The sequence below is a fragment of the Gossypium raimondii genome, chromosome 1 (genome assembly GCF_025698545.1).
Source record: "Gossypium raimondii isolate GPD5lz chromosome 1, ASM2569854v1, whole genome shotgun sequence".
Taxonomy (NCBI): Eukaryota; Viridiplantae; Streptophyta; class Magnoliopsida; order Malvales; family Malvaceae; genus Gossypium; species Gossypium raimondii.
This window is the reverse complement of record NC_068565.1, coordinates 43,244,453-43,256,017: the sequence shown is the minus strand read 5'-3', so window position 1 is coordinate 43,256,017 and position 11,565 is coordinate 43,244,453.

The following is an 11,565-nucleotide window of genomic DNA, read 5'->3' as shown; positions in this document are numbered from 1 at the left end:
CATTATCTATTAATCAACTCAATATCATATTCACTTCAATTATCTATTAATCATTCATTAATTTATTCCATAATGTCACATTCTATCTATTTATGATTTTTTCAATATACATTCAATAGAGCTTAACCAAACACAAATAAAAACATACTTAAATAATAATTAACAATTAAGTAATTAAATTAAGTAAATGACGTTTGAGTTTCAAGACTACGAACTTACGTAGCATGTAAACACAAGATTTTATTTAACTCCATACATTAACCAACATTATTAAACTTCAATCTCATCATTCAACATTACATCTCCATATATAACATTCCCATACTATCGACTTAAATTCTAATTACTTATTGATTCATTTCATAACGTCACATTTCATATATATATAATACACAATTTCTCATCTCATAACTTCTTCATTTGCATATATGTAAATATAATTAAGATATCAAACTAATAATTAAGTATTTAAATTAAATAAATAGAGTTCGAGTTCAAAGACTACGAACTTACCAAATTATGACAGAGCTATGATTCAGAGATGACTACTTAACGATCTTTTGTTTTCCACGGTTGATACCCGATCTACTATTTTCTTGATATGCATTCAAAGTTAGTAACAAAATAGCAAAGCTTTCTCCGAAGCTTTCCATGGTTTTCGGCAGCAACAAGAATGAAGAAAAACACTCCTCTCCCCCACTAACCTTCTTTTCTTTATTTTATTTAATATCCCTTTATTAACATTTTCCTTTGTTTTATTAATAAAATAATAAATATCATATAACTATCATCTTATACATGATGATACTCATACTTTTCCACTATCAAAATCTATAAAAACTACGGTCTATTTATTTAATAAGTCCTTCAATATAGATTCACCTTATAATTTAGTATTAATTCTTACTTTTATCACTTATTTGATTTAGTCCCTTTATTTTAATTAAACGTTTTTTCTTCAAAATTACATAACCAAAAATTTAATTCACTTCTAATATAACTCTGCAAATATTTTTATTAAATATTTACGAGTCCGATTTAGGGAAACGAGGTCCCGATACCTCAATTTCTAAAACCATCGACTTTAGAACTAATACACTTGTATCTTGTCTAACTTTCCAATAATTAAAATTATTAGACCAAACTTCAATATAATACTATAATCTCCTCATAAATATTAATAAATAATATTCACTGATCCTATCATATGAAACATTATTTTGAAACCACCGTTTCCGACTTCATTGACTTTCGGGTCGTTACAATTATCCCCTCCTTTAAAAAATTTCGTCCCTGAAATTTACTTAGAAGGAGGTTGAGTACTAAAATTTTATTTCTGAATGGAATAAATTCAATTGCTATCTTTCATTATCGGTCCTCGAGCTAGTTTGATTACATCGTATGGTCTTTCGCATATTATTGATATTCATATATTGTAATTTATCTTCAAATGATCAATCACGGTACTAACCCAATTCATATTTCATTTAACCTAATCACATGTTATTATTTTATTAATCTTTTTAGTAGTTAAGCCAGATACTTAAATTAACCAACTCGTATCCCAATCTAGAACAGAAATAATCATACTGGCACATGAGTGCATCATCGGATAAACCGACTAATTTTCAATTCCATTATAAGCTCAATCCATATCTAATCAATCTCAATTTCATCTATTCACTATCCCAATATAGTACATAACATATTTCAACTCAATTTAACATTGAGTACCATATATCGGTTAAATCGTACTACTTTTTATTTATCATATACATAATTAAACCTACCATTTAAATCACAAGCAATAATTCATCATTTAATATACATTTCACACACATATATATTCAACTCCATAATAACATTTTAACAGTTTTCGAGTCTAAAAACTTACTCGTATTCAAATAGCCATTGGGGCTCGTTTTCGGCTTAAATCACAATATGTTATGTTTCACATTTCGCTACTTTCATTTCATCACCAATTGGTCGTTTCATGTATTTTTTTTAGATTCAGACTCAGTACAGGTACCTAGATTCATCACCCTGGTTTGCCCGAAAACGATGACTTTCATGTAGCATTTAGGTCCTAAGGCATATGACTATATTCAACTATACCGAAAAAGTTAATAGGGTAGCCATTTTTCGATTCATTATGTCTAGATCAATTCACATTATTTTATTCTTCCTTTATCATCAAGTTACTAATTTATCAAATAACACATATGCGACATCTCAATTTCCAATTAATCCTCAACTATTAATTGAATCAAGAAATTTCTATTTTATTCATTTCAGTCTATTTCTCAATATTCATCACCCATAATCACAATTCATTTTATACGATAATAATAACTCATCTTACTCCACAATCACATGGACATCATAAATTGATCTTAAATCATAAAAATATACGTACCGGGTTCCTGTACTACTAATTCATCAATAATAATTCCTCGACCTCTAGTTGCAAGGATATATTTTTGAATAATAGCAGGAACATTCATATTATTTTTTGAGTAACCTCGAGCTAAATATTTTAGGGATCCACATTGGTATCATGCTGCTACTTTCTTTCCACATTCGCTTATTACAAAACAATTATTTTGTTAATTTCTGCTCTACAACATAGCTCAACTCATCAGACATTTTCGAATATAAGACAATAATTAACGATCAGCATCTAAATCCCGACTCTAACTTGACAATGGCATGTACCTCTAGACTCAATTCATAGTTTGATTTGGTCCGATAATCGGCTAAACCTGTAGCTCTGATACCACTTAATGTAACACCTCAAACTCGTATCCGACGCTAGAGTATGGTTACGGAATATTACCAACCAATCAAAGCATTTAACAATCAATTCATAAGTAATCATAAGCATATTCTAATTCAATCATAATTATGCAAATTATCCCTAAATTGAGCTTTAAAGTTCGCTTAAAAACACTTTGGGACTAATAGAAATCATTTGAAAAGTTAAAGAAGAATTTGCAAAAATTTTTACTACAGGGTTCACACGGGGACTAATAGAAATCATTTGAAAAGTTAAAGAAGAATTTGCAAAAAATTTTACTACAGGATTCACACGGTCGTGTGGCTAGGCCGTGTAAATTACACGACCAAGACACACGCCCGTGTCTAAGGTCGTGTGGGTATTCGAACTAGGGACATACGGTCGTGTCCCAGTCCGTGTTCGTGCTAGTGTAACTCACTGACTTGGGTCAAACGGCCATGTCACACTCCCGTGTGCCAGACCGTGTACCCTTCGAAATGGCCTCGCATGCCCGTGTGCTAGCCATGTGTCTAACACGGCCAAGTCACACGCCTGTGTGTCTGGCCGTGTGGATCTAAAATGTGCCAAAATCACTCAATTTAGCCTAACATAAAGCTACTTAAGACACAAAGCTTTAAGTTTCATACACATATCAAGCCTTTGGTCAAAACGCATACTAACATTTAGCTTCAAACATAAACATATACTAATAACTCAATTTACATTACATTCACAAAATAACTAACAACCAAAGACATCCTAGGTACATGTCATTACAAAATAAAATATCACCACAATTGAGATCGGGATTGTTGTTGTTGGATGCTGAGTCGGCAATCAGAAGAGGGTAACTAACCTGCAAACGGAAAACAAAATTGCACGTTGAGTAAAATTCAATAATATTTCTATAATCCAAACATTTTAAGACATGATATGATACATGAATGCTCAAATTGAATTATATCATCATGCTACTATCTAAACATAAAATTACAAGATATCACAATTTCAATTTCATGCCTTTCATCACTTTATTTCATAGTATACTCAATTTTCACAAGTATTCACCTTTAGTTGGGTTGAACATATATCTCAATTCACATCACTTGCTATATGAATAGCATTGCATAGATCAATCAACAATTTACTTATATTAAGGCACAAAGTAATCCACATTAAGCAACGTCACTTATTTGAATAAACACAAGTATATCTAAAGCATTTGAATTTATTTCACAACTTTAATAATCTAACACAAGAATATATCATATCTTCAAATGAATAAATGTATATACATAAGTAAATATAATCATCTTTAGTAATACCTTTAACCATCCTTCTTAGATGATTCATAACACCTTGTTGTATAGTCCATTTGGTACATGACACTCGGTGCCTAACGGATAATCCCCAAAAGTGTTTGCGCCCAGCGCTAGTCGGATAAACCGAAAAATGTGTGCCCACCACTAGTCAGATAAATTGACGGAAGTTGCGCCCAGTGCTAGTCAGATATACCAACGAATAATCAATGAGCCCAACTCTGGTTGGATAAACCAATGATATTTGCGCCCAGCGCTAGTCGGATAAACTGACGATATAAATAGTGAGCCCAGCTCTAGTTGGATAAACCAATGATATTTGCACCTAGTGCTAGCTGAGTATATCAACGATTATAATTGTGAGCCCAGCTCTAGTTGGATGAACAGCGATGATTGCGCCCAACGCTAGTCGGATGAACCGACAATATCAATTACTCATTCGTAAGTCTATAAAATGACATTTCATAATCTCCATATCGCATTTCATAACTCAATATCACATTCACTTCAATTATCTATTAATCAACTCAATATCATATTCACTTCAATTATCTATTAATCATTCATTAATTTATTCCATAAAGTCACTTTCTATCTATTTATGATTTTGTCAATATCCATTCAGTAAAGCTTAACCAAACACAAATAAAAACATACTTAAATAATAATTAACAATTAACTAATTAAATTAAGTAAATGACGTTCGAGTTTCAAGACTACGAACTTACGTAGCATGTAAACACGAGATTTTATTTAACTCCATACATTAACCAACATTATTCAACTTCAATCTCATCATTCAACATTACATCTCCATATATAACATTCCCATACTATCGACTTAAATTCTAATTACTTATTGATTCATTTCATAATGTCACATTTCATATATATATATATAATACACAATTTATTATCTCATAATTTATTCATTTGCATATATGCAAATATAATTAAGATATCATAGTAATAATTAAGTATTTAAATTAAATAAATTGAGTTTGAGTTCAAAGACTACGAACTTACCAAATTATGACAGAGCTAAGGTTCGGAGATGACTACTTGGCGATTTTTTCTTTTCCAAGGTTGATAATCGATCTACTACTTTCTTGATATGCATTCAAAGTTAGTAACAAAATAGCAAAGCTTTTTCCAAAGCTTTCCATGGTTTTCGGAAGCAACAAGAAAGAAGAAAAGCCCTCATCTCCCCCACTAACCTTCTTCTCTTTATTTTATTTAATATCCCTCTATTAACATTTTCCTTTATTTTATTAATAAAATAATAAATATAATATAACTATCATCTTATACATTTTCCTTCAATATAGATTCACCTTATAATTTAGTATTAATTCTTACTTTTATCACTTATTTGATTTAGTCCATTTATTTTAATTAAACACTCTTTCTTCAAAATTACATAACCAAAAATTTAATTCACTTCTAATATAACTCTGTAAATATTTTTATTAAATATTTTCGAGTCCGGTTTAGGGAAACGAGGTCCCGATACCTCAATTTCCAAAACCATCAACTTTAGAACTGATATACTTGTATCTTGTCTAACTTTCCAATAATTAAAATTATTAGACCAAACTTCAATATAATACTATAATCTCCTCGCAAATATTAATAAATAATATTCACTGATCCTATCATAGGAAACAATATTCTGAAACCATCGTTTCCGATTTCATTGACTTCCGGGTCGTTACACTTCAATTCTTAATAATTGAATTGTTTTGGACTGCAAATATTTTATATGAACTGTGGTATAAATTTTATTTTGGACCCACGTAAAGTATTATTTAAACTGGACTTTAGAAACAACGGGTTTTACACTGAACCTAAATTTTGGAAGTTCATGCATGGTTTTTACGGAAATGGAAATAATATGAATTTTTGAGACTGTGATGTTTTAAACGCTCCAATTTTGAAATGTCAAATCTAAAAATTTTGAATCACATTCAAACGACGGGTCTTTTAGCTATAACGATGTTTTCTTTAAATTTTTAGAGACAATTCGTTATATCTGAAATGTATTCAAAATTATTTAGAAAATATCCATTTTAAATTTTAACGATAATTAAAATCATTTTTTTATCATGTAAGTTAAGTTTATATCAGATTTTCGTTACACATGAAACAAAAAAATATTTTTGATAGAAATTTTTTGTACTTAAAATTGTGTTTCATTTTGAGTCATTTCGGTGGCCAATGTGACCTACGGGATTCGGTCGAAACTTCTAGGCCGGGTTTTGGGGTGTTATAGATGGGTAAATGTATGATGAGTTTGTGTTTGTCTTCGAAGTCGTCAAAGAGGTCCATTGGGACTAAAAACATGAATCTTTGAAAGGACAAGTCCATGGCCACTGAAAGAAGACCATATCATGTAAGGCCGTAGTTGGTGGGTTATGACATTATATGGAAAAACTTAATGAAAGTTATTACTTAATGTGATTCTCTATGTGTTCTAGGAAGATGAGGGGCAAACCTCACTAAGTGTGAGTCTTAGCAAATCCCTATCGCCTAAATTACCAAGAGAAGGAAAGATTTTGTGGCAAAGCTTTAGACAAGAAAGCCTTTGTGATGAGTACTGAATGTTAAGGAACGTCTTTGTGGCAAAGCTTAGGAAAGGTAAGCTTATGCAACGAACCTCTGGAAGGAAATGCCTCTGTGGAACATCTCTAGACATAGAAGCCTTTGTGGCTATCTCTGAAAAAGAATGCCTACGTGGTGTAGTCTAAAGAACAACCTTTGTGGTGATCATATAAGGGAATGCATGTGTAGCAGATCCTAAATGAAAGAAAAGAACTCATGACGGATTCTGATAAAACGACTTATAAGGCATTCTGAGAGACAATGGTTACGGCACACCCTTGTAGGAAACCATGTGTACAGAGAACTCTGAAAGAAAAGTTATGTATGAGGTGTTAAGGTGAACCCCTTATAGTATTAAAGTAAGAACAGTGCGCTAGCATGAGTGGCGAACCAAAGGTATTATGTTTATAAGGCCCTCTGTAATAAGAACGGTTAAGGAATCATAAAAGGACAAAACGAAGAACGTGAATGAGATATCGAAGTTATGAAAAGCAAGTTATTATCTCAGAGTGAGGCGTGACACCTATGGCATAACAAATGAAACCTTAGAGGTATCCGCCTGAGTCATATTGAAAAATGGGAACAAGGAGATAGAAAATGGAATTCTCGAACAAGACAAGTAAAAGAGGGTTTACTCACTAAGTTCTCATGAACTTACCTTTGTGTTTTTTATGTCATAGGTCAACTGATTTAAAGCCACTCCAGGAGGGACGACACTAGGGCTACACCAAGGGTGTGGCAAGTTGGGCCATTTGCATACAAAACGAGCTTGGGTTGGTGTAATCAAATCTAATGGGAATAATGTAAACAACTAAGAGATTCATTTATAAAGCTTACTGTTGTATACAGACCATGTTAGTAGTACGATCGAGCCAGTGATAGCACCTAGAAGTAAATGATTAGAACTATGTAGCTAGACCTGTTAATGGGTCGGGCCACCCAGCTTGAAGGCCTACCCGAAAAAATAAGAGGGTTTGGGTTAAAATATAGGCTCGAAAAATGGGTTTGGAAAAAAATGACTATTTAGAAAACAGGTCGAGCCTTAGGTAAGAATATGCAAAAAAAAAGTTTTTCTACTGTTTTGTTGCTATTTTCTTCTTGTTTTTTTTTTCACTTTTTTGTTACCATTTCACCTAAAATTTTGGTTGGGCCCAGCCTGACCCATGAGCACCTTCATATGTAACTAAGTCATACTATCATCAAGGAAAGCCCATCATGGTCAATGTAATTATATACTGTGCCCCAGATGCAAATTCAATTAGAAGATTATTCAATTGAGTTGTAAAATTTTATAAGTTAGTAAAAGCCTGTAATGGAAAATGTAACACTTGATATCTGAATTCGGCAAATCGGTTCGGATTGAGGGCGTTTCAAACCATCTATCAATAATCGTATTTTTTCAATCACGAATTATCAAAAAAATAAAACCATCATATATACACGTATCAATTAATTCCAAATCAACTAATTAAAAAAAGAAAATCCAACCCTAAAATTTTAACCTAAATTCTAAAGATTTAATGTGTGTACAACCAAAACACTAAATCCATATATCAAATCCATAAACTCTTGAGAATGGATTAATCTAAAAATAATAGAAAATCAATTCATTCTCAATGATTCAACATGGCGATGTTCGGATACCACTTGATAGAACCAAAAGAATCTGATATAAATCAAGAACTATCATGTCAAATCATTAAGAACAAAACTATATGCAGAAGCATACCTGAATCCATTATTGGAGATTGCCCAAAAGGGTTTTTTTTTTTTTCTTCCAAGAAAATAGGTTTTCTCTTTTGTATATTTATCTCTAATGGGGATGAAAAGAAATATGAATTTTATATCTATTTCTTGGGGACCACTACCTCTTTTTAAAATAACTGATTATTAAATCAATTTTGGGTATTTATAATTTGGCCCCTCATCAAGTTATAAATACAACTTACGGTATCTACACTTTATTTCCATGACACTCTAATACCTATGACACTTATATAACATAATTGGTCACTTAATTTTGTATGACACTTCATAATAGCACTATACATTATGCATATGTGCCCATAATTGAGGATTTTAATCCAACAACATGTCACATTCCTTTTCTACATTTATTTGTTAAAATTTATTTACTATACCCTATATAGGCTAGGGGTGAGAATGATTCGGTTCAATCGGATTTTAGATTTTTGAATTGTCCATCATAATTCAGTTCTGCTCGATTCGTTTCTCGATTTTTTTTATATTAATTTTGGTTTTGAATTTTTAGACTTGTTTTGACAAAATGAGCTTTGGTTTATGAATTTTAAATATTATTTGACAATATTTTAAAGCTTTTTTCATAAACATTTCTAAATAATAATAAGTTTTCAATAACTTTTAAATTATTTTCAGTATTTCAAATATAAATTTTTTATTTTATATCGTAAAAATTAAAATTAATTATAAATAAAATAAAATAATAAAATTTGATTCATTTCTAAGTAACCATAATTTTTAAACTTGCATTTTATAAACGGTTTCGGATTATTTTTACATTTTAAAAATAAAAACGATTTTTAATTTATGTAGTTTTTCATCTTTATATTTTATACTAAAAATAATAACTTTGACAAATCCTAAAACTCATTTTTTAACATAATTATGTTAGTTGTTTGTAATATAATATATTCAAACAATATAATTGTTCACTATATGTATGGCGTTTTTTTTTTGTTAAATTTTTATTTGATTAAGTTATTTGTACTCTAATTACATTATTTTTAAATGTATTTAAGGTTAAGTATTTTCTAAATTGTACTTCTCTATCTTAGTATATGTATTAAATATAAAATAAATAATTTTTACTACAAAATTATTTAATTTATTTTATTAATAAATATAAAACTAATTTAATACTATGTTATAGGTGAATGTTGAAATTTGTTGTTATAATTTATTTTGATTTTATTTGAAAAAATTAACAAGAAAAATATTTTATTTTAATGGGTAATAATAAGTTGATCTATAATATTAAAATTAATAAATTAACTTAAAATTTTTATTTAAGGGAAGAAAGATGTGAAATTTTGAATTTCATTTTTATAAAATATTCGTGTTTATTAATTTCAAATATTATTTTATTTCCAAAATAAATTTGGATATGAAAATTAATAAAAAAATTTTAAACACAAAATTCAGTAGTAAATTTACCATTAATTTACAAGCATAACGGACTTTTATATAGTTTCATTTGTGAAAAGATATCATTATTGTACTGATTGGACATATTGTTTTTATTATGATAATTGAGGGTTGAGGTGGATTCCATCTAAATTATAATGCCATACCACAAATGTTCTTACTATGTTTTTATTTTCTTACTTGTATTAATACTAATATATTTTGATGTATAATTTTGAATTTATCAACATTTTAAAGTATTTTGTGTATATATTTATAGATTAATTTCTAGCTCTTTAATACAAATAATATTAGATTAGATTAACTTTATATTGTATGCACTAATAGTGTACAATTTTATACACTGTTAGTGAACTAGAAAATGTCACCTCAATTATATATATATATATATATATATATATATATATATATATATATAACACTTCATTTTCAATGACAATTCACATGGTATAGAATTATATATTGTCAGTGTATCAAATAAAAATTTTATTGTATATATGTAGATATATCTCAATTACACAATAATATTACATTTATAGGGTTAAATTTTTTCATAAAATAAATAGTTAAAAATTTTAATTTTTATAAACTTTACATGCATTATGGTTAGTAAGAGTTTTTTTTAGCTTTATTTGTGGACCCAATTAAGTCTAAAATAGTGTAGCCTAATTTAAGGAGAATAAAAGTTTTAGTTTAATAGAAGTTAAAATTCTACCCGTTTATCCGGTTACTTGATATACGTACGAGGTTAAAGGTTGATCATTATAAATTGATTCTCCCTTCATCTATTAAGGTTACACATAAAAACTCACTTTAAAAAATATAGCCTCCCTCGCTTAGGTTTGTGTAATATAAGGGAAATGGTTAAGAGGGGGAAGCAATTTATCTAATATTCTTTTTCAACAAACCCAATGATCAACTCCAATTTCATAATTCTTAAATTTGTGAAAATCATATTATTCTAAAGATCTTAAAATCATTGCTTATACATAAGATCAAGATCATAAAATTTTATATGATTTGCATGAATGGAGCATAAAATATGACAATTAAATTCTTAAAATATTAATCATATAAAAGATTACATAAGAATATAAATTTAAAGTTATGGAAGTAGATCCCACCCCATATTTATATGCAAGTATAAATTTTAAGTTATTAATTAAGTTAAATAACAAAATTAGATTTTATTTTCAATGTAATTGTTAAAAAATAAAATACTAAAAACTAGTTAAAAATGTAAAAGTTAAACTAAGTGGATCCGAATATATTGAAACTGAGATTTGAGCTGAAGTGAAACATAAGTTTTAGGCCAAATTCTATGGTTCTTGTAGCATGCGTTTTTGTGGATCAGGGTGAGTTTGGTATTATTGTTACAGTTGAAAAAAAATTGTATTTAAAAAGTGTTATGAAAATATATAATTTGTTAAGTGTTTGATATTGTTGAAAAAAATTACGGTGTTACGTTGGAAAGTATATAAATAATTAATTTAAATGATTTAATATAATGAAATATGGGTTTTAAATATCTTTTAAATAATTAACATAAATTATTTGCAATATTTAATTTTAAATATTATTATAATATGATAACAATTACTCTTAGTAATATAATAACAATGCATACAAAAAATATATAACATAATGTTTATAATTTAAAGAGTACTTTTGATTCCTGAAGAA